Source organism: Heterodontus francisci, unplaced genomic scaffold (assembly GCF_036365525.1).
Source record: "Heterodontus francisci isolate sHetFra1 unplaced genomic scaffold, sHetFra1.hap1 HAP1_SCAFFOLD_737, whole genome shotgun sequence".
Classification (NCBI taxonomy): Eukaryota; Metazoa; Chordata; class Chondrichthyes; order Heterodontiformes; family Heterodontidae; genus Heterodontus; species Heterodontus francisci.
The window spans coordinates 47572-73490 of NW_027140112.1; the positions used below are offsets into that span (position 1 = coordinate 47572).

The following is a 25919-nucleotide window of genomic DNA, read 5'->3' on the forward strand; positions in this document are numbered from 1 at the left end:
ACCCTAAAATTATGCCCCCTGGTGATAGCGCGTTCCACCCTGGGAAAAAGTCTCTGAATATCCACTCTATCTATGCCTCTCATCATCTTGTACCCCTCTATCAAGTCACCTCTCATCCTTCTTCGCTCCAATGAGAAAAGCCCTGGCTCCCTCAATCTTTCTTCAAATTAGTCGGCGAAATAGAGAGAAACTTCTTTTTTCCCTTGTTGCTTTAAATGTGGTGCGTTGTGTTCTCATCTTGAATCGTAGAATAACGGAATTATAGAAAGTTCAAGGGACAGAAAGAAGCCACTTGGCCCATTACGTCTGTGTGGCCAAAAATTGATCCACCACTTCTAATCCCACCTTCCAGCATTTGGTTCATAGCCCTGAAGATTATGACACTTGAGATGCATATCTAGACTCCTCTTAAATGAGTCCAGGGTTTCTGCCTCAACTACCCTTTCAGACAGTGAGTTCCAAACCCCCACCACCCTCTGGATGAAAAGATTGTTCCTCATCTATCCTCTAATTTTTCTACCAATCATTTTAAATCTATGCCCCGAGTCATTGACCTCTCTGCAAAAATAAATAGGCCATTCACCTCCACTCTACCCCTCAACATTTTGTACATTTCAATCAGATCTCCCCTCAGCAATCTCTGTTCCAAGAACAACCTCAAAATAAATTAACAACTCCATTTCCCAAAGCATTTCTAAAGATTCACAAAGCTGGAGACTAGATTTTATTCTCATTCCTTTCGATTTTTCGCACTCCCAAGTGCAAATACTTTCCAAAACTGCTTCACGGTTCTTCACCTTGCATCATGCCCAGGGCTGAGGAAGTTCAGTGATGTGGAGATTCTGGACACGTGGCGGCCAAATACAAAGCAGCTGTAAGCAGGAAGGCCACCAGACAAAGTACTGGAAGTAGAGTAAGTGCTGCAATCTGTGTGATGAGGACACCTGGACAAGACCTACCTACAAACGCAGCCTCAGTTACACACAGGCAGAAATAATCAAGGAGGAACAGGAGGAAGGAACAGCAAACATGTCTGCTGCAAAGTTACAAAATGTAAACCACATTGACTCCTAAAGAGTGAACTAACAGCCATATACACCGAGAGTGTATCGGGTGGTAAATGACCGGGTTGGATTTGTCCTGCATTTTGTGTGCAGGACATACCTGAGCAATTTCCACATTGCCATGTAGATGCCAGTATTGTAGCTGTACTGGAACAGCTTGGCTAGGGGAGCGGCAAGTTCTGAAGCACAGGTCTTCAATTCTATTTTCGGAATGTTTTCAGGGCCTTTGCAGTATCTAATGCCTTCCGCCGATTCTTGATATCACGTGGAGTGAATCATATTAACTGATGACTGGCATCTGTGATGCTGGCGACATCAAAACGAGGCCAAGATGGAACATCCACTCAGCAGTTTTGGCTGAAGATGGATGCAAATGCTTCAGCCTTGTCCTTTGCACTGATGTGCTGGGCTCCCCCATCATTGAGGATGGGGATATCTGATGTAATCTGATCATGCGTTATCCTCTTTAATACATCCTGAGCGTTCTCTATCCTATCTGATAGATCCTGACCCTTCCTTAAACACTTTGAATCTCCTTTAGCTCATGATCTTCTCTAATATGCTCTGTTATTTCTTTGATATACTCTGAGAATCCCTTACTGTCACTGTACACACTTATAGTCTTTAGATCCTCTGGTTAACATATTAACCCCTTATATTCCCTCTCAGCCTCTATAATCCCCATGTCCTTGTGAATTCACTAAGAAACACTTAGACTCTCTGAAACTATGAGAAAAGTGTTTTGTAAGCCATGGCACAGATCGATGTGTGTGGAAACGGCTGACTTTACAGCATGTGCAGGAAAATAAAGAGCAAACTTGTGTGTGTGAGAAGCACACAGATAGGGTGTGCCTGGAGCTGCACACTTACTTATTTAGAGATACAGCACTGAAGCAGGCCCTTCGGCCCACCGAGTCTGTGCTGACCATTAACCACCCACAATCCTACACTAATTCAATATTCTTACCACATCCCCACCTATCTATATATTTCCCTACCACCTACCAATACTAGGGGCAATTTATGATGGCCAATTTACCTATCAACGTGCAAGTCTTTGGCATGTGGGAGGAAACCATTGCATGCAGAGGAAACACACGCCGACAGAGGATGAACATGCAAACTCCACACAGGCAGCTCCCAGAATTGAACCCAGTTTGCTGGAGCTGTGAGGCTGCGCTGCTAACCACTGCACCACTGTGCCACCCACTTGGGACAAGTAAACAAAAAAAAGGAAACCGTTTACGTGAAAGCAGAATATTAAAAACAGACACTGCTGGAAACATTCAGCAGGTCAGGCAGCATCTGTGGAGAGATATTCCTTTCACCAGGATACAATGATCCACTTTGATACTTCACATAGCTCCGATCTTATACTCTCCACATCTCCCTGCAGGAAGTGTTTGGGCTGAAATGATGGTTTTGTAGATTTGAGCAAACAGAGTAAGGCAGCAATACATAACTCCCCCACTGCGGCCTGGGGAAGGATGGAACTCAGATTCAGGAATCTTGGATGTGTTGATAAAAGGAATAAAAGAACACATTCTTCTTCAACACAATAACCATGAGGATGGAATTCAAAACCATGTGTGCAGATGTAATGGATTCATGGGCCGTCGACTGAACCTCTCGGCCACATCGTCCCAGGAACACGGCTCAGAAAGTTCTCATATTTCCTTCATTCTCATTACAAAGCCCTGGACTCAGAGAGCGCACAGCAAGAAAACTCACTTTTAATTACCAGTCATCAGTGCCAGAATTTAATCTCTATTCGCGTGGTTATGTGGATTTATGTTCCAGTCTTATGAGCGACGGGGTTTCCAATTCCAATGCTGTCATAACTTGTGTTATATCGTCAGAAAAGCTACTTAGATGTAAAGTTGAAAATAAAAGCAGAAGATGTTGGAAATATTCAGCAGGTCTGTTAGCTTTCGTGGAAAGATCTTTGTCGAACAATCCATGTTCGACTATCGCAGCTGATTGAGTGGGACTGTGACTGTATAATGGTAAATACTCTGTGTTGTGGTCACAGCAACACCGATCAAGACAGAGCTTGTTTTATGTCTTAAATCGGCTGCTGTACCTGATAATGGAATGCAGCAAAGAACCAATCTTTACTCCATGAAAATGTATTTCTTCTTGATGGATGAAAACTATTGCCTCCTTTTACATCATCGCACTTACACATGCCTGTGCTTCAGGCTCCAAAATTCAAACCCACCTCTTCTCTCAGATTATTCCTTCCACTATTAATACTGACTTCCTTCCATTTCATTTTACTGCAGCTTCGCCGACTGTAACATTCACTTTCATGTTTTTTTTATAGCCTTTTTCTCTTAAAGCCTTTCTGGGTGACCACCACTAATTCTAAGTTGCACATGCTCCATTCGCACCAATGTTCATTTGGGCCTTGAACTCAGTCCATACATTTCGGTCTAAGTGACCGCTCGGCAGACACACACGACAAAAGCAGGGCTACACTGAGGAAGGACAGAGTCGGAATGCTGATAATATTTATTTGGGGAATTTTCTGAGACAACGGATGTGACTTGAGGAACTGGGTTTTGATTTCGTGGCAGTTGGTGTTTTTCTCATGAACTGTGTTCTTTGATGAAGGAACGGAGACATTTGATGAGGGCAGTGGTAATGTGGTTGCTGTTGTGGAGATGGATTTTCAAAAGTCATTTGGTGAAATACCACATCATCAACTTGTTAGAAAAATTAAAGTGATGGAATTAAAGAACCAGTGACAGCCTGGATACATAATTATCTGAGGGATATAAAACAGAGAATAGCGAGAAGAAAAGAGGACTGATTTCCAGGGTGATGGGGAAAAGCTGGATTGTGGGATTAAACTGACTGATCTTCCAAAGAGCTGGCACAGGCTCAGCGGGTCGAGAGGCTTCCTTCTGTGCTGTAAAATTCACTCATTCCATCATGTAAATTTTCACATCAAATGGGAGATGTAATTAGAACATTAGAACATTAGAACATTACAGCACAGTACAGGCCCTTCGGCCCTCGATGTTGCGCTGACCTGTGAAACCATCTGACCTACACTATTCCATTTTCATCCATATGACTATCCAATGACCACTTAAATGCCCTTAAAGTTGATGAGTCTACTACTGTTGCAGGCAGGGCGTTCCATGCCCCTACTACTCTCTGAGTAAAGATACTACCTCTGACATCTGTCCTATATCTATCACCCCTCAACTTAAAGCAATGTCCCCTCGTGTTTGCCATCACCATCCGAGGAAAAAGACTCTCACTATCCACCCTATCTAACCCTCTGAATATCTTATATGTCTCTATTAAGTCACCTCTCCTCCTCCTTCTCTCCAACGAAAACAACCTCAAGTAATGTAATGTAATGTAATGCAATTCAAGGCTCAAAGACAATGATTCCCAGAATATGTGCAGTCGAAGGCAATTGTATAAAGCATTGTACCGATAATTAAATACAAAGGCACATTCTTATTGTGCTGTGATGGCTGAGTGGTTAAGGTTTTGGACTTGAAATCCAATGGGGGTTTCCCCGCGCAGGTTCGAACTTTGCTCACAGCGAAGTTGGTGTCATTTTCCTCGAGTCGGCTGCTCCATTTGCTGATTAGAAATGTTCAAATGTGTGAACAAAGAAAATTACAGCACAGGAACAGGCCCTTCGGCCCTCCAAGCCTTCGCCGATCCAAATCCTCTATCTAAACATGCCGCCTATTTTCTAAGGGTCTGTATCTCTTTACTTCCTGCCCATTCATGTATCTGTCTAGATACATCTGAAAAGACGCTATCGTGCCCGCGTCTACCACCTCCACTGGCAATGCATTCCATGCACCCACCACCCTCTGCGTAAAGAAATTTCCACGCATTTGCCCCCTAAACCTTTCCCCTTTCACTTTGAACTCGTGTCCCCTTGTAATTGAATCCCCCACACTGGGAAAAAGCTTCTTGCCATCCACTCTGTCTATACCTCTCATGATTTTGTACACTTCAAACAGATATTGTGAAGCTGAACAAAAGGTAAGAAATAAACACAAAAATCAGCCTGTTTTTACAACATTTGCCACTACCAAATGCATCTTCCCCTCCCTTCCCCTGTCAGCATTCTGAAGGGATCATGCCCTCCACGACACCCTGCTCCACTCCTCCATTACCCCTACCACCTGGTCCCCATCCCATGGGACCTTCCCCTGCAATCGCAGGAGGTGTAATACCTGCCCATTTACCTCCTCTCTCCTCACTATCCCAGGCCCGAAACACTCCTTTCAGGTGAAGCAGTGATTTACTTTTACATCTTTCAATGTAGTATACTGTATTCGCTGCTCGCAATGTGGTCTCCTCTACATTGGGGAGACCAAACGCAGACTGGGTGACTGGTTTGCTGAACACCCTCCCTCAGTCTGCAAGCAGGACCCTGAGTTTCCAGTTGCTTACCATTTCAACACACACCCCCTGCTCTCATGCTCACATCTCTGTCCTGGGATTGCTGCAATGTTCCAATGAACATCATCTCATTTACCAATTAGGCACACCACAGCCTGCCGGACTGAACATTGAGTTCAATCATTTCAGAGCATCAGTGGCCCCCCATTTTACTTTTAGTTTCAGTTCTTTTTTCTTTTTTACAATTTTTTTCAATGTTTATTTCATTTCATCTTAGTTTGTTCAGTTTGCTTACCCACTTTTTTTTTTCATGTTTGTACTTGCTGCTGTTCACCTTTCAGTCCGTTAACAACCTATTTGTTCTAATGCTTTGTCTTTCAACACACCATTAACATATTGTTTGCCTTTGCTCCATGATCTTTTGGTCAGCTTTTTGGCCTTGTCCAATCTACACCTTCTCCTTTATTATCTCTTGCCCCACCCCCGCCTCACTTGCTTATAATCTTTGACATTTCTAATATTTGCTAGTTCCGAAGAAGGGTCACTGACCCGAAACGTTAACTATGCTTCTCTTTCCACTGATGCTGCCAGACCTGCTGAGTGGTTCCAGCATTTCTTGTTTTTATTTCAGATTTCCAGCATCTGCAGTATTTTGCTTTTACAAAAATCAGTCTGCTGGAAATGAAGAAAAGGGAAAAGCAATAGGTGAGCTTCACTGGTGGTCGAATGGTTGGAGTTCAATACACTTAATGCAACGACCTGGGTTCGATTCCTGGCCAAGAAATTGTCAGTTCTTGCTGCCCTGACAACTCACAAACATGATTTCCATTTAAATTGTTTTTTAAAAGCATAAATGGTCAGCACCTCTGGCCTTACTTGTGGAGAGAGGGAAACACAATTAAAGGTTCAGATCAGTGATTATGCACCAGAACTGAAGAATTCAGAGATGTGACAGGTCGATGACAGAGCTCGGAAAGTTAAAGGGAACATGTGAAGGGCTGTGATAAATTACAACACAGAGTAATGTATTGATGAAAGGGAGGGTGGGGCAAGGAAAATATGGGTGGCAGGCAATGGGGCAGCTTTTTCTGCTTGCTGTTCAAACTGCACAAATATCATTCCTGATCAACCAATCACAACTGCTCTGTCAGAGAATCACACTGGACAGAATGACCTCCTTCTGTGCTGTACCTTTCTGTAATTGTATGTTTCCAAACACCACTGCTGCTGCCTTCAAAGTTATTCTACCATCTTACAACACATTGCAGCAAAATACACTTTCCGAATTTGTGTCCTTGACTTTTGACATTATGATTCGAAAGAAATTCAGTGAGAAGTTTTCTTGTCATTTCGATCACCAGCTTTGGAAGCAGACCTGCTGAATGACATTTTAAATGGTGCCAACCCTTCACTGCAGCTCAGCTCATCAAAACATTCACTGTTATCATCGGCCTGTTAGGCATCTTCCTGAGTTACATCTGCTGAACAACATTAGCTTCTCGCAGCTCCGCTTACTTCACATTGAAAGCCAGTGAGCAATTATGCACAGTTTGAAATCTAAGCAACGGGTAAAAGATTGGAAGGAGAGTGTGACTGGGGATAATTGCTAATGGGAACAACTCTTGCACATTCCAGTGTTCAGTATCTGGAAGAAGCAGGAAGATGAGATCACAGTGCGTGTTTATCCTGTTATCTGCAAAATCCATCGCTTCTCAATGTCCTCCATCTTTCATTCCCACTCCCTGCTTTCCAGGTAAAGCTGGGATTCCTGAATCTGGTATGTTCACATGAAGTAACTAATTCACCTGGGAGCTGGAGGAGCAGAAGGATCAGGAGGAAAAGCAGTGAAAGAGGAAGAAGGAGATCCCACATGAAACTGGCAGAATTTGATGTGTGTCAGTTGTTTCTATTGATGTATGACGGCAGTGTGTTGCTTTGCACATTTCACAGGAGCTGCATTGATGAGGTTGGTGCATCTTGGAAATTGAAACTTGTACATCTTCAGCTTTATGCTCTTGTTAACACATTCTGTGCTGTCATTGCCGGGACAAGTCTTTTGTGTTCTAGCTGAACATTGGATTGTTTTAATGAGAAACCAATCTGTGGTGGAAGTGGGCTGAAGTGAAGAAATAGCAAAAGCAGCGTGGAGCAGCTCGCTTGCAGTGAAGTCTGGCAGATTCCCAGGTGCTCCAGTGATGAGAATTCGGTGCTTTTTCCACTGCAGACCAGATTACATTCCCGGTCAGGTGGGATTCTGACCTCTGAAGGAGCCTACATTTTTGAGTCCCATCTTTTTTTTAGTAGGAGAATATTTGTTCTGAACTCTCTTAGCTTCTCCTTGAATGCCTCCCACTGCTCTGACACTGATTTACCTGCAAATAGCTGTTTCCAGTCCTCTTTTAACAAATCAAATCTCCGATGAGTAAAAGTGACCTTCTCACATTTAAAATTTTAACTCTTGGTCTATCTGTATCCTTTTCTAACTACGCTAAATCCAGCTGAATTATGATCACTGCCGCTAAAATGCTCTCCCACTGATACCCCTTCCACCTGCACAGGTTTTTTCCTTAACACTACGTCCAGAACTGCCCCTTCTCTTGCTGGGTTTTCTCAGCATTGGCTAAAAATTCTCCTGAATGCACTGTAAGAATTTTGCTCCATCTATACTTTATGGACTTCAGAATCTTCAGAATTATACATAAATATTGAATCTTAATTTCCACATTGATAAACATTGGATTGAATTTGATGTAGCTATAAAGCAGTGTCATTGAGCAACACGAAAGGAAATCGGTATTAAATTAAGTTAAAACTACACTTATCTATCACTGTGTCGTGTGAGGGCACTTCATGATGCAATGATCTCTGCTCAAGACAAATTATTAACGAGAACATCCCCTCTTGCATTATTTAACTCTGCTAATATTGCCTGTTGTATTTTCAGATAAAGCTGCATCATGAAACATTTTGATGTCTTGAAAATGTGCAACCTCCCCATATAGCAACTGAACCACTGAACTAATAAGAAAACAAAAACTACAACCCACACTTGTACACTTGTACATTCCATACCGAAGCATCAGGACAAGTATCGGACTGTTACCAGACCTGGGTTCATCCAGCAGCCCCAGAGGAAGGAGTTTTATTCCAGACAATCACTGAGGAGAGAGGAACAAAGAGAGAAAAGGAGAAAGAGAATGACAGAGAGATCAATAGAGTCTGGAGTAGATGCTGAAAGGAACAGATTCACTCCACAATTCCATATTTTACTTCATTGAGATTGACAGACAGAAAGCAAGAAAAGACACAAAGATGTACATTTAAACAGCGCCTTTCACGTCATCAGGATCTCACAAAGCACTTTACAGTCAATAAAGTACTTTTGAAGTGTGGTTTCTTCTGTAATCTCATGACAGAGAGAGACAGAGAGTTCGACAAAAATACTGATTCAGCAGATGCCAAAATATGATCTTAAGAATTACATCTCAATATGGAAACTTTATTTACAGGTCTGTAAAAATCTTATTGTTTGTTTGATTCCGGTTCAGTAAATGTAAACCTGAAGCAGAGTGAATAAATTCGCCTCTAATTCCTGATGAAACAGGGACAAAGCTTCCCAAATTCTATCAGGTCACCTTCCAGCATTCTCTGTTCTCGAGGTTTTCCTGTTTGTTTTAACCTCTCCGTTCTGGTAAAAGTTGTGAGTGAACGTTTATTTTCCTGTTCACTGTGAGACCTGGCAGCAGTGGAAACAATTCCAAATGTCCGTGCGATTTGAAATTCTTCTTTTTTTGTTTATTAATTCATTATCTCGATGTGTTTATTATCTTAACCACGAGACTATGATTTCTCGTTCTCTATCTGTTTAAATGTTGCTCAGTAAAAATTTCAATCATCCTCTGCTTTGTAACACACGGGCATTGAATCGCTGAACAGTCTCCGCTCTGGAAAATGCAGAAAGAGACAATCTCGTCTTGTATTATTTTAACCCTGTTATTTTCCTCTGTAACATGTTAAAATAACTCTATACAACTGAAATAAATCAAGTTTATGAAGGTAAAAATCCAGTCACCTCCTCGGGGATCTGAACAACATTGACACACATAGAACGAAACACACAGATTTGTGCACCGAGAGTGAGGGAGGCCTAAAGAGAGACAGACAGCCAGAAAGAAAGTGTCTCCAATTTGGCAAATTTTTGTTCCATTTCTAAACGTAAATTTTGAAATGCAAATGAGAAAATCCTGGAGGGATTGAAAGGTGCAGGATTTTATTACCTGTAATTGATGATTGGTTCTGCAGGGACCTGGTTAAACTTTGAAATAATCAGAAAGGTAGACAGCAGGACACGAGCACTCACACAGAATTCACAACAGATTGTTAAGTTTTCATCTTAACCACTCGGCTACAACTGCATGCAATAAAGCATTATGCCTGGTAAATGGAGTTCGGTCATAAAAGCAACAGCAAAGTTAAAAATAAACTCGCCCAACTTGGGTTGAAGTTTAGTAGAAAAGTAACAAGACTGTGGTTGCTGAAAATCTGAAATAAAAGCAGAAAGTGATGGAAATACTCAGCAGGTTCGCCAGCACCTGTGGAGTGAGAAACAGAGTTAATGTTTCAGGTCAGTGATCTTTCAGCAGATCTCGATGTCACCTCTTCTTCTGCCAAAATTTTTCAATCTGTACTCTCTGGATCTTCAATCCTTCAGCCAATAGAAACAGTTCCTCTTTAATTCTTGGATCTAAACCCTTCATTTAAGCATTCGATCAATTCTCCTCTCTCCTTCTCTGCTCGAAGATGAACAACCCCAGCTTCTCCAGTCTATCCACATATCTGGAATCTCACATTCCTGAATTATATTTTCCAGAAGATTGAAGACGTCAAAAGCAAAAACATTTGATGTTTTCAACACGGCTGCTGAAATAGCCAGAATGTCATGAGCTTCGAATCATTTATAGATCATTTAAAGATGACTTCGAAAAAAAATCACCTCGTGCTAATTTAAAATAACAGTTTAACATTCTGGTTTTGCTCCCCAGGTTGATTGCTTTTCCTCTGTGCAGTTCTGTGCACTCAAGCTGTTCACAGCGTCTTTCACTCAATTTCCTTTCTACCCCTGTCAGAGCAGAAAGTCACCCTCAACGTTGAACATTACAGCTGATTTCTGTTCAAATTTGTGAGCCATTATTAAAGGATCATTCCATGCTACCTCGGTTAATAACAGCCGGTCAAAGCTTTATGTCGCACATGGAAACAGTTACATCAATTATTCACCCATTCCCAACGCCACAGTCAGTGAGACCGGGACAAGCAGCAATATTCTAAACCCACACTCTCCAATCACCCACTGTCAACAGAAAACAACAAATCAATCAGAGGGTTACTGTACATGCGTGGGACACGGGACACTACAGCCCGGGCCAAACATCCTCATACAATGAGCACAATGAATGAGTCACAAGCAATAGTAACAAGTTTCGAAATCGTTCCCATGTAAAATGTGTTCATGTTATTTAAAGCTGACTGTTCTGTATCTGAAAGTGAGCACCATGGGATTTGTGTTTTTCGTGTTTGTCTGTTAGGTTTGCAATTGAATTTGTGGTGGATATTGAAGAGAATCTCATATCAAAATGAGGACACAACGTAGGTAAACAATAAATCCCAGAACAATTCCTCAGTAAAATGGATTGCAATCTTTGGAAGGAGGTGCAGCTAAAAAGTGGAAGATGGGAATGATGTTATTGATGATTGAGTGGAATGTATTGCATCCTTGGGCTTTTGTTGATCAATTTCCTTTTACATCTTGGAACACAAAAAAAGCTGAGGCACCAGAAGGAAACCAACAGTTATCTCACTTTAATGAGAGATATGGCAACGCCACCGTGGTTTGCCCAGTTACCTCAGTCAATAGAGCATGAGATTCTTAACTTCATGGTCATGGGTTAGAGCTCCATGTTCACTGTGATTGTTTTAAACGTTGTTGCTGCTTTCACGGGCGAATCCCAGCTCTCCATTCCTCCACCACTGTCACCCGCACTCAAACTGTATCTTTCTCCAGCACGCTGTAGTGAATGTCACAATTCCTGATTTACAAGTGTCCTCCGAATCACTGGACATGTGAGAGACAAGTCTGTAGATGCAGCCTAATGTACAGTAAATGATAATACTTTGAAAGTGGGAAGTTCCAGTGCAGCTTTTGTACAAAACAAAAAACGTCTCTGTCACAGAATGAGAATGGTCACTTCCTGGGGGACAAATAGCATCGGATCCACGTCTAAAAGGATTCCAATGACAATGATCGGATTCATTCGATTCAGGGAGAAAAACACTGAAACTCATCCTGAACTTCATTTACATGCAGATGAGCTTTGAGGAAAGATTGGATAAGGCTGAGTTTGTATTCCTTGGGACAGAGGAAGTTAAGGGGAGATGTAATGGAGGTGTATAAAATTATGAGGGACCTGTTTCTCAATAGACAGGCCAGAATGAGGTTTTCATTGCTGAAGCCACATTTAGCACTGTCAGTAGAAGAAAAACAATCAAGACAGAAAGAGAGTCATGATCGGGGTAGCGTGGGAGAAAGAATTCTGAAGTTGAACCAGAAGGTGAGAGTGAAGATTCATCATCACAAGTGGTTGAAGTGGCGACCAGGAAGAGTGGTGGACGATGTGGTCCTCGTACATATTTAGTCAAGATGTTTGGTAGTGGAAAAGTTAGGTTTGGACATATAGTTCAGTTTTTACCTTCAGAGGTTCGCAAAAAAAAAGAAGGAAGTTGGAAAGAATCAAATGTGTCTGATAAATCAGATAGTTTTGTTACGAGTTGAGCACCAATAGTTACTCAAACACAAATCATGCCAGAAACTTGTGCAAGAAAATGTTTGAGTTCAGATCCAAGGCACAGTTAGAGAGACATGTCTGATGAAATGGAAATTTCAAATGTAGCTCAAGGTCAAAATCAGCCTCTGTTGGAGAAACCTCTCCTCAGACTCAGTCCAAGATGGGTCAAGGTCTTTCCACAAGTTCTGGAAATTTGAGTCAGGATAGAAGGTGCCAGAGAAGGTGCCAAGAAATGTGTAAGGTCAGTCCTAGCAATTACAGGCCAGTTGGTTTAACATCAGTAGTGGGTATGATTTTCGTAACAATAGTCAGGGAAAATATCAATTTACACGTAGAGACGTTCGAGGTAATTAAAATAACCAGCATGGATTTGTAAAAGACAGATCATGCATGACTAATTTAATTGAATTTTTTTATGAAGTAAAGGAGAATTTTGATGAAGGGAGTGTGCTGAATGTTGTTTATATGGATTTAAATAAAATATTTGATAAGGTACCACATTAAAGGCTTGTTAATAAAATTGTGACTCATGGAATAGGACGGTCAGTGTCCAGTTGGATAAAATATTGGCTTAAGGACTGAAAACAACAAGTCAAAGAAAATGGTTGTTTTTCAGACTGCAGGATGTTAGATAGTGATGTTCCCCAAGGGTCAGTGCTGATTTTTGTTCTTCATGTAAATGACGTGAATCCAGGAATAGATAGCACAATTTCAAAATTTGATGATGACACCAAACTTGGAGCTGCAGCAACCAGTGAGCATAATATGAACAGCCTACAACAGGCCATAGATAGGACAGTAGAATGGACAGAATGGTGGCAGATAGAATTTTATCCTCACAAGTGTGAAGTGATGCATTTTGACAGAAGAATTAAGAAGAGGCAATGTAGACATAATAGCATAGTTCGAAAGAGCGTGCTGGAACAGAGTGACCTGGGAGTCCTGGCGCATAGATCTTTGAAGGTGGCAAGATATACTGAGAGAATAGTTAGTAAAGCATAAGGAATCTTAGGCTTAATAAAAAGAAGTACTCAGTACAATTATGGTGAACCTTTATAAAGCTCTGGTTATCCACAACTCTGTCCTGCTCTTGTCACCACATTTCAAGAACGATATAGGTAGGGGAGGTCCTTAATGAATCCTTTGCTTCAGTATTCACTTGTGAGAGGGACCTTGTCGTTTGTGAGGACAGCGTGGAACAGGCTGATATGCTCGAACAGTTTGATGTTAAGAAGGAGGATGTGCTGGAAATTTTGAAAGACATGATGATAGATAAGTCCCCAGGGCCATAAGGGATATACCCAAGGTTATTACAGGAAGCGAGGGAAGAATTTGCCTTGCCATTGGCGATGATTCAGTTTAGTTTAGAGATACAGCATTGAAACAGGCCCATCGGCCCATCGAGTCTGTGCCGACCATCAACCACTCATTTATACTAATCCTACACTAATCCCATATTCCTACCACATCCCCACCTGTCCCTATATTTCCCTATCACCTACCTATACTAGGGGCAATTTATAATGGCCAATTAACCTATCAACCTGCAAATCTTTGGCATGTGGGAGGAAACCGGAGCACCCGGAGGAAACCCACGAACACACAGGGAGAACTTTGATGATCTTTGCGGCCTCACTGTCCACTGGAGTGGTACAAGATGATTGGAGGGTGGCAAATGTTATTCCCTTGTTCAAGAAAGGGAATAGGGATAACCCTGGGAATTACAGACCAGTCAGTCTTACCTTGGTGGTGGGCAAATTATTGGAGAGGATTCTGAGAGACAGGATTTATGATTATTTGTCAAAGCATAATTTGATTAGAGACAGTCAGCATGGCTTTGTGAGGGGCAGGTCATGCCTCACAAGCCTTATTGAATTCTTTGAGGATGTGACAAAACACATTGATGAAGGAAGAGCAGTGGATGTAGTGTATATGGATTTTAGCACGGCGTTTGATAAGGTTCCCCATGGTAGGCTCATTCAGAAAGTAAGGAGGCATGGGATACAGGGAAATTTGGCTGTCTGGATACAGAATTGGCTGGCCCATAGAAGACAGAGTGTGGTAGTAGGTGGAAAGTATTCAGCCTGGAGCTCGGTGACCAGTGGTGTTCTGCAGGGATCTGTTCTGAGACTTCTGCTCTTTGTGATTTTTATAAATGACTTGGATGAGGAAGTGGAAGGTTGGGTTAGTAATTTTGCCGATGACACAAAGGTTGCTGGAGTTGTGGATAGTGTGGAAGGCTGTTGTCGGTTGCAACGGGACATTGACAGGATGCAGAGCTGGGCTGAGAAGTGGCAGATGGAGTTCAACCTGGAAAAGTGTGAAGTGATTCATTTTGGAAGGTCGAATTTGAATGCAGAATACAGGCTTGAAGACAGGATTCTTGGCAGTGTGGAGGAACAGAGGGATCTTGGGGTCCATGTCCATAGATCCCTCAAAGGTGCCACCCAAGTTGATAGGTTTGTTAAGAAGGCTTATGGTGTGTTGGCTTTCATTAACAGGGGGATTGAGTTTAAGAGCAGCGAGGTTATGCTGCAACTCTATAAAGCCCTGGTTGGACCACACTTGGAATATTGTGTTCAGTTCTGGTCGCCTCATTATAAGAAGGATGTGGAAGCTTTAGAGAGTTTGCAGAGGAGATTTACCAGGATGCTGCCTTGACTGGAGGGTATGTCTTATGCAGAAAGGTTGAGGGAGCTCGGGCTTTTCTCATTGGAGCGAAGAATGATGAGAGGTGACTTGATAGAGGTGTATAAGATGATGAGAGGCATAGATAGAGTGGATAGCCAGAGACTTTTTCCCAGGGCAGAAAGGGCTATCACCAGGGGGCATAATTTTAAGGTGACAGGAGGAAGGTTTAGAGGAGATGTCAGAGGTAGGTTCTTTACACGGAGAGTGGTGGGTGCGTGGAATGCACTGCCAGCGGTGGTAGTAGAAGCAGATACATTAGGGACATTTAAGCAACTCTTGGATAGGTACATGGATGATAGTAGAATGAAGGGTATGTAGGTAGTTTGATCTTCGAGTAGGTAAAAGTGTGGGCACAACATCGTGGGCCGAAGGGCCTGTACTGTGCTGCACTGTTCTATGTACTATGTTCTATTATATGAGGGTCCTTGAGAGGGTTCAGAGGAGATTTAGCAGAAGGGTTCCAGGGATGGAGCAATTTAGTTACAAGGTTAGGTTCGCATCCGCAGTATCTTGCTTTTATTTTAGGTTGGCAGAGCTGGGGTTGTTCTCCTTAGAACAAAAGAGATTGAGGGGAGATTTAATGGAAGTGTACCAGATTATGACAGGCTTGGATAAGTTAGACAAGGAAACATTGTTCCCATTAACAGACTGCACAAGGAGTAGCGACCACAAATTGCCAGTTCTGTGGAAAAAAAGGATGTGAGGGAGTATGAGGAAGCACTGTTTTTATATTTCAGGTGATAATGACCTGGAACTCGCTGCCCACAAGAGTGGTGGAAGCAGAAATGATCAATGCCTTCAGGAGGAATTCTGAGAAAAGCAGACTTGCAGGGCTATGGGCATCGAGCCTGACTGCGTTGCTCTGTGCAGAGATGGCATGGACCGAGTTGTCTCCTTCTCTGCTGGAAATAACTATGAAGTTTTGCAGTGCTCACCGCACGTGGCTCCTGTTCCTTTGATGTCACATCACAGTTTTATTGTTCTCCTTCTTCTGGCCAGTTCAGACGAACGAATGACTGCTTTCTGCACAGGACAGCTGTTGCTCATTGCTCCCCGTGTCTAAAATTTTGTGCTCCAGGTGAGGCTCGAACTCACAACCTCAGCATAGCTCATTAATTGCACTGTTGTATAAGTACCACGCGCTTACCGATTGCGCCACAGGAGCCACATTACTCAACATGTAGTATGGGGAATTACAGGCAAGTTAGCTGAACATCAGTCGTCTGGAAAATGTCCGAATCTATCACAAAGGAAGTATTAACAAGCACTGGGAAAATCATTCTCTGATCAAACGAAGTCAACATGTTTTTACCGAATGGAAATCTTGATTGACAGATTTATTCCAGAATTCTGAGGATGTAACTGAAAGGACAGGAATGTAGTATAATTGGATTTCCAAAAGGCATTCGGTAAGATACTATCGAAGATTAATACTCTAGATAAAGGCTCATGGAATCGAAGTAATATATTAACATGCAAGGAGGACTTGGATGTTAACAGACAGAAAACAACAAGTAGGGATAAATGGAGCATTTTCAAGATATCAGACTGCAACTCGTGGAGTGCCTCAAGGATCAGTGCTGGGGCCAAAGCTTTGTCCAATACCGAGTGTGTGGTGGAAGCGGATTCGGTCCTGGGTTGAAGAGAAGATTGGTCCTTATCATCATTGATGCCAGCCTCGAGAGAATTCCATTAAATCCACGTGCTATCAAGAGACGGGTGAAAGCACTGAAGATAGAAAACACGATGGGCCCTGACACAATTCCAACTGTCATACTGAAGATCTGTGCTCTCGAACCAGCTGTGGCCTGAGAGAAGCTGTTTAAGTTCAATTGCAAAAAGCACATCTTCCTGACAATGCGCAATTTGCCCAGCTATGTCCTGTCTACAAAAATCGGGAAAAGTCCAATCCGCCCATTAACTACCCCATCAGTCTACTCTCAATCATCAGCAAAGTTGTGGAAGGTATCGTTGACAGTGCTATCAATAAACATTTACTCAGTAACACATCGCTGACCGATGCTCAGTTTGGGTTCCACCAGGGGCACTCAATTCCAGACTTCATTACAACCTTGACCAAACATGGAAAATAGAGCTGTATTCAAGAGGTGACAGTGACTGAAATTGACATCAAGATAACATTAGACCTAGTATGGGATCAAGGAGCCCGAGCTAAACTGGAGGCAATGGGAAAGAGGGGGAAAATGCTCCATGAGATGACGTCTCACCTAACACAAAGGTATGTACCAGGGGGAGTGTTTGCTCGAGTGGTTGGGGGGGGATTGAACTAAAATGGCAGGGGGATTGGAAACTTTGCAAGGAGTCAGAGGAAGGGGGATCAAGGACAAGAACAAAAGACATTAAGGGGAATAAGAAAAGTGATAGGCAGAGAAATCAAGGGCGTGAATCAAACAGGGCCACAGTGAAAAATAGTGGGAAGGAGACAAGCAACGTAAAAAAGACAAGCCTTAAGGCTTTGTGACTTAACGTGTGGAGTATTAACGATCTTCTTCTTTGGCCTCCTTGTCTTGGGAGACAATGGGTAAGCGCCTGGAGGTGGTCAGTGGTTTGTGGAACAGCGCCTGGAGTGGCGAAAAAGGTCAATTCGAGAGTGACAGACTCTTCCACAGGTACTGCAGATAAAATTGGTTGTCGGGGCTGTTACGTAGTTGGCTCTCCCCTTGCACTTCTGACTTTTTTACTGCCAACTGCTAAGTCTCTTTGACTCGCCACACGTTAGCCCCGCCTTTATGGCTGCCCACCAGCTCTGGAGATCACTGACAACTGACTCGCACGACTTGTGATCCATGTCACAGGACTTCATGTCGCGTCTGCAGACATGTTTAAAGCGGAGACATGGACGGTTGGTGGGTCTGATACCAGTGACGAGCTCACTGTACAATGTGTCCTTGTGGATCCTGCCATCTTCCATGCAGCTCACATGGCCAAGCCATCTCAAGTGCCACTGGCTGAGTAGGGTGTATAAGTTGGGGATGTTGGCCGCCTCGAGGACTTCTGTGTTGGAGATCCGATCCAGCCACTTGAAGCCACGGATTCTCCGGAGGCAGCGATGATGGAATGAATTGAAACTTCGCTCTTGGCTGACATACGTTGTCCAGGCCTCGTTGCTGTCGAGCAAGGTACTGAGGATACAGGCTTGATACACTTGGAACTTTGTGTTCCGTGTCAGTGCGCCATTTTCCCACACTCTCTTGGTCAGTCTGGACATAGCAGTGGAAGCCTTTCCCATGCGCTTGTTGATTTGTGCATCGAGAGACAGGTTACTGGTGATAGTTGAGCCCAGGCAGCTGAACTCTTGAACCACTTCCAGAGCGTGGTCGCCAATATTGATGGATGGAGCATTTCTGACGTCCTGTCCCAAGATGTTCGTTTTCTTGAGGCTGATGGTTCGGCCAAATTCGTTGCAGGCAGCCGAAAACCTGTCGATGATACTCTGCAGACACTCTCCAGTGTGAGATGTTAATGCAGCATCGTCAGCAAAGAGGAGTTCCCTGATGAGTACTTTCCGAACTTTGGTCTTCGCTCTTAGACGGGAAAGGTTGAACAACCTGCCCCCTGATCTTGTGTGGAGGAAAATTCCTTCTTCTAAAGACTTGAACACATGTGAGAGCAGCAGAGAGAAGAAGATCCCAAACAGTGTGGGTGTGAGAACACAGCCCTGTTTCACGCCACTCAGGATAGGAAAGGGGTCTGATGAGGCACCGCTATGCTGAATTGTGCCTTTCATATTGTCATGGAATGAGGTGATGATACTTAGTAGCTTTGGTGGACATCCGATCTTTTCTCGGAGTCTGAAGAGACCACGTCTGCTGACGGGGTCAAAGGCTTTGGTGAGATCAATGAAAGCAACGTAGAGGGGCATCTGTTCACAGCCTTTCTCCTGTAGCTGACGATGGGAGAACAGCATATCAATGGTAAATCACTCTGCTCGAAAGCCACACTGTGCCTCAGGGTAGACATGCTCGGCCAGCTTCTGGAGCCTGTTTGAAGGGACTCGAGCGAAGACTTTTCCCACTGTGCTGAGCAGGGATATTCGATGGTAGTTGTTGCAGTCACTGCATTCACCTTTATTCTTATAGAGGGTGATGATATTGGCATCGCGCATGTCCTGTGGTACTGCTCCCTCGTCCCAGCACAGGCAAAGCATTTCGTAGAGTGCTGAGAGTATAGCAGGCTTAGCACTCTTGATTATTTCAGGGGCAATGCCATCCTTCCCAGGGGCTTTTCCACTGGCTAGAGAATCAATGGCATCAGTTCCGATTTTGTTTGCTGTACGTCCAGCTCATCCATGACTGGCGGAGACTGGGCTGCATTGAGGGCGGTCTGAGTGACAACATTTTCCCTGGAGTGTAGTTCTAGGTAGCGCTCCACCCAGAGGTCCATTTGCTTGCGTTGGTCAGTGGTTCTGTACCCGATTTAGATTTGAGGTGGCGATCTTCTTGATGGTTGGCCCAGAAGCTCTCTTAATGCCATCATACATATCTCTGATGTTTCTGGTGTCGAAGGCCAGCTGAATATGGCTGCATAGGTGTTGCCAGTAGTCATTTGCTCAGCGCCTAGCTGTTCTTTGTGCAGCGTTTCTGGCTGCTTTAAGTGCTATGGATGTCAGCTCGATGGGGGCTGTCTTGTCGTTCAACATTGCAATGCACTTCGCGGCTGTGACAGGTGCCAGCTCTTCAAACTGAGATTGAAACCAGTCTGCATTCAGCTTCACACGTTTTCCATAAGTGGTCATAGCTGACTCATAGATGGCATCTCTGATGTGGACCCACTTGGTCTCTGCATCAACTGCAGGAGTGTTTTGAAGGGCTTTTTCAAGTGAATTTAGAAATTTATGTAACAGCTGTGGATAAGAAATTCTGCTCGTGTTGATGTGTGAGTGGCTCTTCTGCTTGGAGTGATGCAGCTTCTTTGGTTTGAGTCTAACCTTGCTGCACACCAGGGAATGGTCGGTATGAGCAATAAAGTGGATGAATTAATTGTGCAATTGGATGTAAACGGGTATGATATAGTTGGGATTACGGAGACAGGGCTGCAGGCTGACCAGAGATGGGAAACGAACATCCAGGGTTATTTGAAAGAAAAACAAAAAATGCTGGAAATACTCAGCAGGTCTGGCAGCATCTGTGGAGAGAGAAGCAGAGTTAACGTTTCAGGTCAGTGACCCTTCTTCAGAACTGGCAAATATTAGAAATGTAAAAGGTTAGAAGCAAGTAAAGTGTGGGTGGGGCAAGAGATAATAAGTAGAAGGTGTAGATAGGACAAGGTCACTGAATAGTTGTCCAGAAGGTCATGGAGCAAAGATATGTTAATGGTGTGTTGAAAGACAAAGCATTCGTACAGAAAGGGTGTAAACAGACTGAAAATTGAACAGCCGCAAGTGCCAACATGAAAAAAACAATGCGTTAGCAAAATGTCTTGCTGCAATTATACAGGGCTTTGGTGAGGCCACACCTGGAATACTGCATAGTTTTGGTCTCCATATCTGAGGTAGGATGTTCTTGTTATAGAGGGAGCGCAACAAAGGTGTACCAGACTGAATTTTGGGATGGCGAGACTGACATGTGAGAGATTGAATTGGTTAGGATTATATTCGCTGGAGTTCAGAAGAGTGAAGGGGCGGGGGTGGGGGTTTGGGGGCTGGATCTCATAGAAACCTATAAATTTCTAATAGGCCTTGACAGGGTAGTTGCAGGAAGGATGTTCCCAATGGTGGGGGAGTCCAGAACCAGGGGTCATAGTCTAAGGATACGGGGTAAACCATTGCTCAGTGATGCTCAGTTTGGGTTCTGCCAGGGCCAATCAGCTCCTGACCTCATTACAGCCTCGGTTCAAACATGGACAAAAGAGGTGAACTCAAGAGGTGAGGTGAGAGTGACTGCCCTTGACATCAAGGCAGCATTTGGCCGAGTATGGCATCAATGAGCCCTAGCAAAACAGAGGTCAATGGGAATCAGGGGGAACATCCTCCGCTGGCTGGAATCATATCTAGCGCAAAGGAAGATGGTTGTGGTTGTTGGAGGTCAATCATCTGAGCTCCAGGACATCACTGCAGGAGTTCCTCAGGATAGTGTCCTGGGCCCAACCATCTTCAGCTGCTTCATCAATGGCCTTCCTTCAATCATAAGGTCAGAAGTGGGGATGTTGGCGGATGATTGCACAATGTTCAGCACCAATCGAGACTCCTCAGATACTGAAGCAGTCCGTGTAGAAATGCAGCAAGACCTGGACAATATCCAGGCTTGGGCTGATAAGTGGCCAGTAACAGTCCTGCCACACAAGTGCCAGGCAATGACCATCTCCAACAAGAGAGAATCTAACCATCTCCCCATGACATTCAACAGCATAACCATCGCAGAATCCCCAACTATCAACATCCTAGGGGTTACCATTGACCAGAAACTGAACTGGAGTAGCCATATAAATATTGTGGCTGCAAGAGCAGGTCAGAGGCTAGGAATCCTGAGGCGAGTGATGCACCTCCTGACTCCCCAAAGCCTGTCCACCATCTACAAGGCATAAGTCAGGAGTGGGATGGAATACTCTCCACTTGCCTGGATGGCTGCAACTCCAACAACACTCAAGAAGCGGGACACCATCCAGGACAAAGCAGCCCACTTGATTGGCATCCCATCTGCAAACATTCACTCCCTCTACCACCGACGCACAGTGGCAGCAGTGTTTACCTTTCTTGAGTTGGCTGCTCACTTTGCTCGTTGGAAATGTTCAAATGTCTCAGTATCAATCAGAGATCGAGGATTTGTCGTGAACTGAACAAAAGGCAAAAAATGGGTGAGAAATAAACAAACAAATCAGCCTGTTGAAGGGGAAGAAATGGGAAAAGCAGCTAATATTAAAAGGCGTGGGCGAGCTTCACTGGTGTTCGAGTGGCGTGGGCTCAATGCATTCACTCTCGCGTTCTTGGTTCCATTCCTGGTCAGAAAGTAATCAGTTCTGTTACTGTTATGACAACTCTCACAAACGTGACTGACATTAAAAAAAACAGCAAATGGTTCGCAACTCTGCTGGTCATAGATTTATACAGCAGAAAAACACGTCCTTTGGCCAATTGTGTCTGTGCTGGGAATGAAACACCTAATTATTCTAATCCCATTTTTCAGCACTTGGTCCATATCCTTGTATTCTCTGCCATTTCAAGTGCTCATCGAAGTACTTGGTAAATGTTGTGAGGGTTCCTGCCTCTTCCAATCCTTCAGGTGGTGTTGTCCAAATTCCAACCGCCCTCTGAGTGAACTTTTTCCCTCAAATCCACTCTGAACCTCCTGCCCCCTACCTTCAATCTATGCCCCCTGGTTATTGACTCCTCCGTTGAGGTAAAAGTTTCTTCCTATCTAATCTATCAATGCCCCTCATACTTTTGTATACCTCAATCATGTCCCCCTTCAGTCTTCTCTGCTCTAAGGAAAATAACCAGAGCCATTTCAGTCTCTCTTCATAGCGGAAATGCTCCAGGTCAGGCAACATCGTCGTGAATCTCCTCTGCACCCTCTCCAGGGCAATCACATCCTTTCTATAGTGTGCTGCCCAGAGTACTGTGCACAGTACTCCAGCTGTGGCCTAACTAGTGTTTGATACAGCTCCATCATAACCTCCCTGCTCTTATATTCTATGCCTCGGCTGATAAAGGCAATTATCCCATATGCCTGCCGAACCACCTCATCTACCTGTGCTGCTGCTTTCAGTGATCTATAGACAAGTACACCAAGGTCCCTCTGACCGTCTGTATTTCCTGGGGTCCTACCATCCATTGTATATTCCCTTGCCTTGTTAGTCCTCCAAAAATGCATCACCTCACACTTATCAGGATCAAATTCCATTTGCCACTGCTCTGCCAATCTGACCAGCCCCTCTATATAGTCCTGTAATCTAAGGCATTCCTCCTCACTATTTATGACGCCACCAATTTTCGTGTCTTCTGCGAACTTAGTGATCACACCTCCTGTGTTCATGTCTAAATCATTAATGTACACTGCAAACAGCAAGGGTCCCAGCACTGATCCCTGCGCTACACCACTGGTCACAGGCTTCCACTCACAAAAACAACCCTCGACGACCACCCTCTGCCTCCTGCCACTAAGCCAATTGTGGATCCACTTTGCCAAATTTCCCTGCATCCCATGGGCCTTTACCTTCTTAACCAATCTCCCATGCGGGACCTTATCAAAAGACTTACTAAAGTCCATTTGACTACATCAACTGGTTTACCCACATCTACACATCTAGTCACCACCTCAAAGAATTCAATCAGGTTAGTTAGACACGATCCCCCCCCCACCCCCCACCCCCCAACCCCTCGCCCTTACAAAGACATGTTGACTATCTCTGGTTAATCCCTGCCTCTCCAAGTGGAGATTAATCCTGTCCCTCAGAATTTCTTCCAATAGTTGCCCAACCACTGATGTTAGACTCACCAGTCTGTCATTACCTGGTTTATCCCTGGGACCCTTCTTGAATAAAGGTACCACATTCGCTGTCCTCCAATCCTCTGGTATGTCTCCTGTGGCCAGAGAGGATCTGGAAATTTGTGTCAGAGCCCCTGCTATCACCTCCCTTGCCTCACATCATAGCCTGGGATACATCTCATCTTGGCCTGGGGATTTATCAAATTTTAAGCCCGCTAAAACAGCTAATGATTCCTCCCTTTCAATGTTAATATGTTCAAGTATATCACAATCTCCCTCCTTGATCTCTACACCCACATCATCCTTCTCCATAGTGAACACAGGTGAAAAGTAATCTTTTAAAACCTCACCTATAACCTCCGGCTCCACACACAGATTGCCACTTTGGAATGTGGTTTAGATTAGAGATACAGCACTGAAACAGGCCCTTCAGCCCACCGAGTCTGTGCCGAACATCAACCACCCATTTATACTAATCCTACACTAATCCCATATTCCTACCAAACACCCCCATCTGTCCCTATATTTCCCTACCACCTACCTATACTAGTGACAATTTATAATGGCCAATTTACCTACCAACCTGCAAGTCTTTTGGCTTGTTGCGCTCCCTCGACAGCAAGAACATCCTACCTCAGATAAGGAGACCAAAACTACACAGTATTCCAGGTGTGGCCTCACCAAGGCCCTGTATAATTGCAGCAAGACATTCATGCTCCTGTACTCGAATCCTATCGCAACGAAGGCCAACATAACATTTGCATTTATTTGAACACCTGTCGCACCTGCATGCTTACGTTTAGTGACTGGTGTATGAGAACACCCAGGTCTCATTGGATATTCTCCTCTCTCAGTTTATAGGCATTCAGATAATAACCTGCCTTCCTGCTTTTGCCACCAAAGTGGATAACCTCACATTTATTCACATTATACTTCATCTGCCATACATTAGTTTGTTCAGTTTGCTTACCCACTATTTTTTTCATGTTGGCAATTGCGGCTGTTTAATTTTCAGTCCATTAACACCCTTTCTGTCCGAATGCTTTGTCTTTCAACACACCATTAACATATCTTTGCTCCATGACCTTCTGGTCAGCTATTCTGTGGCCTTGTCCGATCTACACCTTCTCCTTGTTATCTCTTGCCCCACCCACACTTTACTTGCTTATTACCTTTTACATTTCTAATATTTGCCAGTTCTGAAGAAGGGTCACTGACCTGAAAAGTTAACTCTGCTTCTCTCTCCACAGATGCTGCCAGACCTGCTGAATATTTCCAGCACTTTTTGTTTTTATTTCAAATAACCCTGGATGCTCGTTTCCCATCTCTGGTCAGCCTGCAGCGATGTCTCTGTAATCCCAACTATATCATACCCGTTTACATCCATTTGTGCAATTAATTCATCCACTTTATTGCTAATACCGACCATTCCCTGGTGTGCATCAAGGTTAGACTGAAACCAAAGAAGCTGCATCACTCCAAGCAGAAGAGCTACTCGCACATCAACACGAGCAGAATTTCTTATCCACAGCCCCCATCGAGCTGACATCCGCAGCACTTAATGCAGCCAGAAACGCTGCACAAAGAACAGCCAGGCGCTGAGCAAATGACTACTGGCAACACCTATGCAGCCATATTCAGCTTGCCTCCGACACCGGAAACATCAGAGATATGTATGATGGCATTAAGAGAGCTTCTGGGCCAACCATCAAGAAGATCGCCCCCTCAAATCTAAATCGGGACACAATCACTGACCAACGCAAGCAAATGGACCTCTGGGTGGAGCGCTACCTAGAACTACAATCCAGGGAAAATGTTGTCACTCAGACCGCCCTGAATGCAGCCCAGTCTCTGCCAATCATGGATGAGCTGGACGTACATCCAACAAAATCGGAACTGATGCCATTGATTCTCTAGCCAGTGGAAAAGCCCCTGGGAAGGATGGCATTGCCCCTGAAATAATCAAGAGTGCTAAGCCTGCTATACTCTCAGCACTCTACGAAATGCTTTGCCTGTGCTGGGACGAGGGAGCAGTCACACAGGACATGCGCGATGCCAAAATCATCACCCTCTATAAGAACAAAGGTGAATGCAGTGACTGCAACAACTACCATTGAATATCCCTGCTCAGCATAGTGGGAAAAGTCTTCACTCGAGTCCCTTCAAACAGGCTCCAGAAGCTGGCCGAGCGTGTCTACCCTGAGGCACAGTGTGGCTTTCGAGCAGAGTGATTGACCATTGATATGCTGTTCTCACGTCGTCAGCTGCAGGAGAAAGGCGGTGAACAGATGCCCCTCTACGTTGCTTTCATTGATCTCACCAAAGCCTTTGACCTCGTCAGCAGACGTGGTCTCTTCAGACTACGAGAAAAGATCGGATGTCCACCAAAGCTACTAAGTATCATCACCTCATTCCATGACAATATGAAAGGCACAATTCAGCATAGCAGTGCCTCATCAGACCCCTTTCCTATCCTGAGTGGCGTGAAACAGGAC

At 44.0% G+C, this 25919-nt stretch overlaps 2 non-coding genes across 2 annotated transcripts; one reads left to right on the forward strand and one right to left on the reverse strand.

Annotated features, from left to right (window-relative positions):
• The first annotated feature begins 4548 nt into the window (after nucleotides 1-4548).
• Nucleotides 4549-4631, forward strand: trnas-uga (transfer RNA serine (anticodon UGA)). Its single transcript has one exon. It is a non-coding gene; the product is annotated as a tRNA-Ser (tRNA).
• An 11419-nt stretch (nucleotides 4632-16050) lies between these two features.
• Nucleotides 16051-16145, reverse strand: trnai-uau (transfer RNA isoleucine (anticodon UAU)). Its single transcript has 2 exons — nucleotides 16108-16145; nucleotides 16051-16086 (listed from the first exon to the last, which is right to left on the reverse strand). It is a non-coding gene; the product is annotated as a tRNA-Ile (tRNA).
• Nucleotides 16146-25919: the final 9774 nt, after the last annotated feature.